Source organism: Micropterus salmoides, unplaced genomic scaffold (assembly GCF_014851395.1).
Source record: "Micropterus salmoides isolate LMB-PRFRI ecotype aquatic unplaced genomic scaffold, ASM1485139v1 Ms_hic_scaffold_14, whole genome shotgun sequence".
Classification (NCBI taxonomy): Eukaryota; Metazoa; Chordata; class Actinopteri; order Centrarchiformes; family Centrarchidae; genus Micropterus; species Micropterus salmoides.
Window position 1 is genome coordinate 12,044,380 of NW_024040485.1, and position 8,020 is coordinate 12,052,399.

Here is an 8,020-nt window from a genome sequence, read left to right on the forward strand (position 1 = left end):
GTGACCAATACCCTTGTCTAGTCTTGTGTGTAAGATGCCAATTACTGCACAAAACCATCTATGCAACCATAAATGTGGAGACCATTGAATAAACGTCGCAAACACCTTAGCAGCGTAATTACACGTTACATATTTGTGGGCCTGTGTGTGAAAGCAGCTTTGTATGCAGACGCAGACATACAAATTTAGTCAGGCAGTTATTGAAAGAGCAGTACACAGTGTGCATATATTCATTCAGAGACGGCTTGACAACATCCAACTAGGGGAAACACTTTCTGCCTGTCAACATTCTCCCAATCTGTCAGATGCTGACAAAAAGGACAAAGTAAAGCCCACTTAAGTCTGCAGAGTGACGTGGTCGGTGAGTTGTGCTAAAATGGTCTTATGGCTGAAACATTCACCTTTTTTTTCACAATGTTCAGAATCTTGATGTGGCATAATATGCCGCATCTTTAGAGCATCTTATAGATCCCCACCCCTTTTTGGGGGGTCAATGTGTGGCAATCAACATGGAACCGCATAATCATGCATTTGGAGTTGTGAAAGTCCCATATTCACTTTCCTTGTCCCTCAGTTTTTGGCGTTTTTTGGTGTTCACCAGCTTGAGTTGCTAACTTTGTCTGTGTACTGTTTGATGCTGATTAGCAGAGTTCAATTAATTTACCAGAGCTTTTCATGATGTAAATAGTTGATGAGATGGGTGAGTGAACCAAAACAGAAAAGAAAACCAAAACAATGAGCTGAAAAATGCTAAAACACTTCATAGAGAGAACAGCAGATTAGGGTGATAATTCTCTGTAGGTTTGTCACTATGAGAGACCCCTTTTCACAATACACATATTAAAGTATATACAAGCTATATAGACATACATACACACACACTCTACCGGTCAAAAGCCCCTATGAAGCCTTGAAAGTTAATGCAAAAACGAATTTCTACAGCTTTTCCAGTTTGTAAACAAGTTGGAACAGCCTGCGTTAATAAAAGAAGCTTTATTTGTACAATATTGTAACTAAAAAGGCAATTAATGAAGGAAGGGAGGAAAATTGGTCATTGGTTGATCCCACAGTGAATTAATGTACAAACCTCCCTAACGGGCAGGTGTGGCTCAGGAGGTAGAGCGGTCGTCCGCTAACAGGAGGGTCGGCAGTATGATCCCTGGCTCCTCCAGCCTGTGTGTCGAAGTTTCCTTGGGCAAGACACTTATCCTGGAGGCGTTGCCATCTTTGTATGAATGTTATTTCTTTTCTGATGTGCAGTTGGCACCTTAGCCTCTGCTGCCAGTGTGTGAATAAGTGAATGTGACGTAGTATAAAGTGTGAGTGGTCGCAAAGACTAGAAAGGCACCGTACACATACAAACCATATAATTGTTATTTTTCTATATCTGACATTGTCTGTTTTGGTGACAATGTAAACGATTTTAACTTTTTAACCATTTAAGGTTTTTCACTGGATTTGAATTTCTTATATTTCAATTCAAACTAGAAAAATTGGTCTGTTCTAAAACTTTTGCCTGGTAGTGTGTATATATATGTATAACTTTCAACTGCTTTTATTTTCAGCAAACTCAACACGTGTAAATATTAGTATGAAAGATTCATCAACTAAGACTAGTAAATAAACTGAATTAAGTTTCACAGACATGTGACAAACAGAAATTGAAAAATGTGTCCCTGAACAAAGGGAGGTCAAAATCAAAAGTAACAGTCAGTATCTGGTGTGGCCTCCAACTGCATAAAGTACTGCAGTGCATCAACTCATCAACTGCACCAGATTTGCCAGTTCTTGCTGTGAGATGTTTTCCCACTCTTCCACCAAGGCACATGCGAGTTCTCAGACATTTTGGGGGGGAATGGCCCTAGCCCTCAAGGGTAACACATGGGGGAGGAGGATGTCTTCCCTGTAAATCACAGCATTTGTCCGACCATCACCCCTGGTGAGTAAATACCTCGTCACTCAAGAGCACTTTTGTCTTGCACTGCCAGTCCTGTCTGGTCCAGCGAAGGTGAGTTTGTGCCCATATGTTGCCAGTGATGTCTGTTATGGACGTGGACAGTCTGAGCACTGATGGAGAGATTGTGCGCTCCTGGTGTAACTTGGGCATTTGTTCTTGTCATCCTGTCCCTGTCCTGCAGTGATGATGTTCTGATGTATCAATCCTGTGCAGGTGTTGTTCCGCATGATTTGCCACTGTGAGGATGATCAGCTGTCTTTCCTGTCTCCCTGTAGTGCTGTCTTACGCGTCTCACAGTATGGACTTTGCAATTCATTGCCCTGGCCACATTTGCAGTCCTCATGCCTCCTTGCAGGGACCCCAGGCATCTTTCTTTAGGTGTTTTTTCAGTAGAGACGTGTCTTTAGTGCATGTTCATTGATTGTTTTTGATTCATAAAAAAAGCAAGTTCTGGAAAGTTATTTGGATGTTTACAGAATTATCTCAGAAAAACAGTGTCCTGAAAACAGGCCGTTTCTTTTTTTGCTGTGCTTATATGTATATATATATTTATATATATATATATATTTGTAATAAGCTGTAATAAATAAGGTTCAGCAGCTTCCGATAATTAGTGCAGCTTTTATGTGACAATTTGAGAAAACTTAACCAAATGGTTTGTCAAAGATATTAAGATTTATTACATTATTTTGTTAATTGTGGAACTGTTTCTTAAGGATCTCAATAAACCACTTCTGAATAATAGGAATGATAATGTTATTTGGTTTTGGTAAATTAATTTGGGGATGCTTTTGGACCCCACTGTAACTCAACTTCCTCAGTGCAAAACAACCCCGTTGGTTTGACAGTGTGCCCAATATCATTATTAAAATGATCCAGTAACACTTCTGGTACAACATTTAGTTTAAACCAGACTTTTCTGATAGTGTTTAAACAGGCAGATCCCGTAAGAGTAAGCTGTTATTTACAAGGATTGTTGACTATAGCCTGAAACTCCAAACCTAGTGGGACGACACAGTGTGAAAATGATTACTGTGCACCTGCACTCGGTCATGAGCAATATGAAGTCCAGCTCTTTCTTGGGAATTGGATAATTCTAGTGTCCATAGGACATAGTTGACTTCACAGCATGAGATAACAGGTATCCACAGCTCTATGTTACACACGGTAGCTTTATTTTCAGGCTTAAGTGCAACTCCATCTCTTTAGATGCAGCATTAAATTGAGCTTCACGCTGCATGGCTGTTGGCAGAGGCTTGTTTTGACTGTCACTATGGGAACGGACAGTCTCTGACCCATGGTTACAAGAGAAAAGAGATCTGATCGATGAAGCAAGGCAACAATACTCTTTTCTCTAAAGTAACAGTCAGCCAGGCTGGGCAGATGAAGATGTCAAACACAAACAATCTGGAAGCATGAATTGGAAACTTGTCTTTGTTTGCTCTCCACAGTTCATAACCTGTAACGTAAAAACACCATTCTCATAGAGGGGGTACAAACCTGAATGGAAAAATTTGAGGCAAGACAGAAGACAGCTATTGCCTCAGGGGAATTTCATCTATAAACCCATCCTCAGAGACTGACTGTGCAGACAAAACCCTCTGCCTTGACCCTGAAGGATAATAACCTTGGATAGCATAATAAATAAGGCAGTGGGGGAAGAAAACCCATCTGTTTCAGGCTCCAGAGTTCACTCAGTTGTTGCAGGTTAGCATGCACAGGGACCACAGAGTGCCAGCCATTGTAAATAGCCCTCGGAGAGCAAAGCAGGGTCAGGCAACTGCAGCCAGAGGCAGCGAGCCTCTACATAAATATTGACTCTGTGTACAACCCAACACTCCAGACATTTTAGAAGTCAACGCAGAGTTTGCAAAGACTGAAATCTGATTTGAATGATTGCTGAAGTTGAACGACAGTTACATGCATCACAAAACTGTAGGTGGTGATGTTGAATGGGCACTCTTTATCTACCAAGGTTAAGAAATGATATTCAGAAGAATATCGAGATTTCTGATGGAACGTTTAAAGAGACTTGTGTTTTGTGCATTTAAGTGACATTGAAAGTTTGCTGTTTAGTTCTGTTTGGACCAACTCAGAGAATGATTTCCACAAGAGTATTCAGAGTTGAAAAACATGTTTATTCTCCTTATGGAGTTTAACTTGAGCACTGAAGGCATCTGGAAACAAATTACCCATGGGTATGCTGCTGCCAGCCAGGCCTTCTGGCTAGCTACACAGCTGTGAGTTCAGCTGACAGCGGCTGCTGTAAATACTAATGTCTCCAAATGAAATGTCTACTTAGTGCAGCTCTTGTTGCAAATGGGATTTTTTTCATAATCACCTGTACACAAAATAATTATATAATACATACATACATTAATAATTATATATAAAGTAAAAGTATTACAGGCAGGGGTTAGCGATAATCAATCGTATGCGATTTTATGAACATATTGTGTTATAAGATTACATTATTAATATCTGTTGATCTATTGATTCTAAGAAAAATGTTATGACAAATTTGATAAATGTGTCATTCAAGTTCTTGTTTTGCATGTCTGAAGCTTTGTCTAATACATTGCAGTTGGGGATTGCAGTTCCATTAGACTGTGGAATGTGGTTCTTACATTCAACAGCCATTTGAGTAGTTTATGTTAATTTTTAAAAGCATTTCCTTGAGTAATGTTGTTTTTATTTTCATGTTTTAGACAGCAATTAGGAAATGAAGGAAGAGGAGGGATGATCTGCAAGAAAGGACTCCACGGCCACCAGGATACCCATTACAGGTGATTTGGAATGCATCCTGTGATATAGCCATGCCGAACATCGCCATGTTAATAACATCACATTTAGACGCCTGGAAAGGCTCCAAATAATTACTAACAAAGTCTTTATTTTGTCTGAGAAAACAAAACAGTATAATAATTAAAACCATGGCTTTCCATACAAATGTGGTGATTGATAGAACTGTTTTGTTCCTCAGGGATTCATTAAAATGAAAAATTAACTTGCAGCACTTGAACCTGGTAGGGTACAAAAAACAGCCTTGGGTGCTGTTTCTTGGTTACATTAAAAACTCAGATTCAGTCCCTTATCAACACCTCCTATTATATACACCGATCAGCCATAACATTATGACCCCTAACAGGTGAAGTGAATAACAATGATTATCTTGTTACCATGGCACCTGTCAGTGGGTGGGATATACACTATATTACCAAAAGTTTTGGGTCACCTGCCTTTACATACATATGAAGGTTTATGACATCCCATTCTTAATCCGTAGGATTTAATATGGAGCTCTAACATCTTCAGCTCTTCTGGGGAAGGCTGTCCACAAGGTTTAGGAGTGTGGTCATGGGAATTTTTGACCATTCTTCTGGAAGCGTATTTGTGAGGTCAGGCACAGATGTTGGACGAGAAGGCCTGGCTCGCAGTCTCCGCTCTAAATTCATTCCAAAGTTGTTCTGTTGGTTTGAGGTCAGCACTCTGTGCAGGCCAGGCAAGTTCTTCACACCAAACTTGCTCATCCATGTCTTTATGGACCTTGCTTTGTGCACTGGTGCGCAGTCATGTTGGAACAGGAAGGAGCCATCCCCAAACCGTTTCCACAAAGTTGGGTGCATGAAATTGTCCAAAATGTTTTGGTATCCTGATGCTGATTAACAGTTCCTTCTTGGTATGCTGAAGCATTAACAGAGTCTTTCACTGGAACTAAGGAGCCCAACCCCTGAAAAACTACCCCACACCATAATCCCCCCTCCACCAACTTTACACTTGTCACAAGGCAGTCAGGCAAGTGCCGTTCTCCTGGCAACCGCCAAACCCAGACTCGTCAACTGGATTGCCTGACAGAGAAGCGTGATTCATCACTCCAGAGAATACGTCTCCACTGCTCTAGTGTCCAGTGACTGCATGCTTTACACCACTGCATCCGACGCTTTGCATTGCACTTGGAGGTATAAGGCCATGGAAACCCATTCCATGAAGATCTCTACGCACTGTTCCTGAGCTAATCCGAAAGCCGCACAACGTTTGGAGGTCTGCAGCCATTGACTCTGGAGAAAGTTGGCAACTTCTGCACACTTAGCGCCTCAGCATGCACTGATCCCACTCTGTGATTTTATGTGGTCTACCACTTCGTGGGTGAGTTTCTGTTGTCCCCAGTCGCTTCCACTTTGTTATAATACCACTAACATTTGACCGTGGAATATTTAGTAGTGAAGAAATTTCACAAATTGACTTATTGCACAGGTGGCAACCTAGCACGGTACCACTCCGATCCAACAGACGAGCTACTGAAAAAGTGAATGCTGGATCTGACCAGCATTCAAAGATCGCACAGGACGCACAGTGCGTCACAGTTTGTTCCAAACAGCAGCATTTTCCCCATACAGGAAGAATCTGTGACTTTACACGTGACTGTTACAACTGCTGTATGTGCTTAATGAGCTGAAATACTGAAGGAAGAGTGAATCATGTGTATAGTCAAGGTCGGATGAAAAGAGGTCAGACACACTTAAAATTGAATTTAAATTCTGATGGAAGTGCACCGAAACTCAAAACACCATTTGAAAATAAATCTAATAAAATTGATTTCTTTTAAGAGCCACTCATCTACAACAAAGGGGGTTATTGTAATTTTTAGGGGAGATTGCAGATAGAAGCAATGAATACTGTTTCAAGGAATAAAGGTTTTGGCCATTCAGCATGATGGTTTGAGATCTGCAGCAAGATGGAAAATTTGTTACTGATTTGTTCAGTAAGCTAACAGGGCACTTTTGCATGTTAATTAGGCAACAATCAAAACCTTAATATGGTCTTGCTAGAAAGCATCCTCTGCCTTATCAACATAAATAAAGAAACCTTTACATTTGTCAGTTTTGGATGAAGATTCAGTGTTGCCTGAAGATTTCAGGCTGTGAGGTGTTATCTGCTTTTCTGCAATCATGGAAGGATTGGACCAAGATGGCATCAGTGATTGGATGGCAGATTATTCTCAATAATGTGAGAAAGGGGGAGAAAGATTGGCAAAGTTGCTGCATATGAAAGTAGGGCAGTTATTTACTCAATCTTTTTTTTTTTTTGGTGGTGGGGTCTATAACATAACAGAAAATGGTGAAAACTGCCCATCACAACTTCCCAAGGTGATGCTGTCAAATGTCTTTTCTGACCAACAGCCTGAAGTCCAAAAAGAAGTAACTGATTGATAATTGATTAATCAGTCATTTTCTGTCAATCAGCAAACTGGTGGACTAAGTGTTGCTGCTCTATATATGAAAGAATGCCAACAAAGCAAGTAGAACTATATTAATAAATATTTGACAAAGTAGTAATAACCATTGTTAGTGATAGTATTTTCAGGTCTTTCTATATTATTATATAAAAATCTGCCTCCCTCGTGTATATAAATAGAGGACTAAAACTGTGAAAACCCTCTGAATATAATATATCCAATATCCAGTACACCACCTTTAATTATGACATATATAATAAACATGTTATTGAATTTACATATTTTAATGTCACCAGAAACTGAATAATTAACTCTGTAAAGGTAGAATTTAAGGCAGAGCTGTTCATGTACATCCATTTTGTACATCCAATGGGTAATCGGGTGTGTTCTGTTTGGAAACAGGCTGTTCTTAATTTCTGATTTACAGCACTGTTATATTTCAAAATAAAAATGACAAGTCATTAAAAAAGAAAAATTTGCATTAGCTCCACTTTTCACAACAGATCACTGAAATCATTACATTCATCATAATGTCCAGTCCCTACTAGAGGCACAGTAAAAGGTTGAAGGTTTTTTTTTTTTTTTTTTTTTTTTTTTTTTTAGAAGTGAAGGTTACATTCAAGTCAGGCCTGGAGTCAGATGAGAGTAAACAAAAACACAAAAACACTTTCTCGTCGCTCAGCCTTGTCTTGACATGTGCTGCTGTAACTATTCAATATGGTCAGATAAGAAACTCAATAATCTAGTAAATCTCATTGTTATTCAGTAGTTATAACCTCAACAAGATCTGAGTCCTGGACAGGAAATGCAGATACAACACACATGAA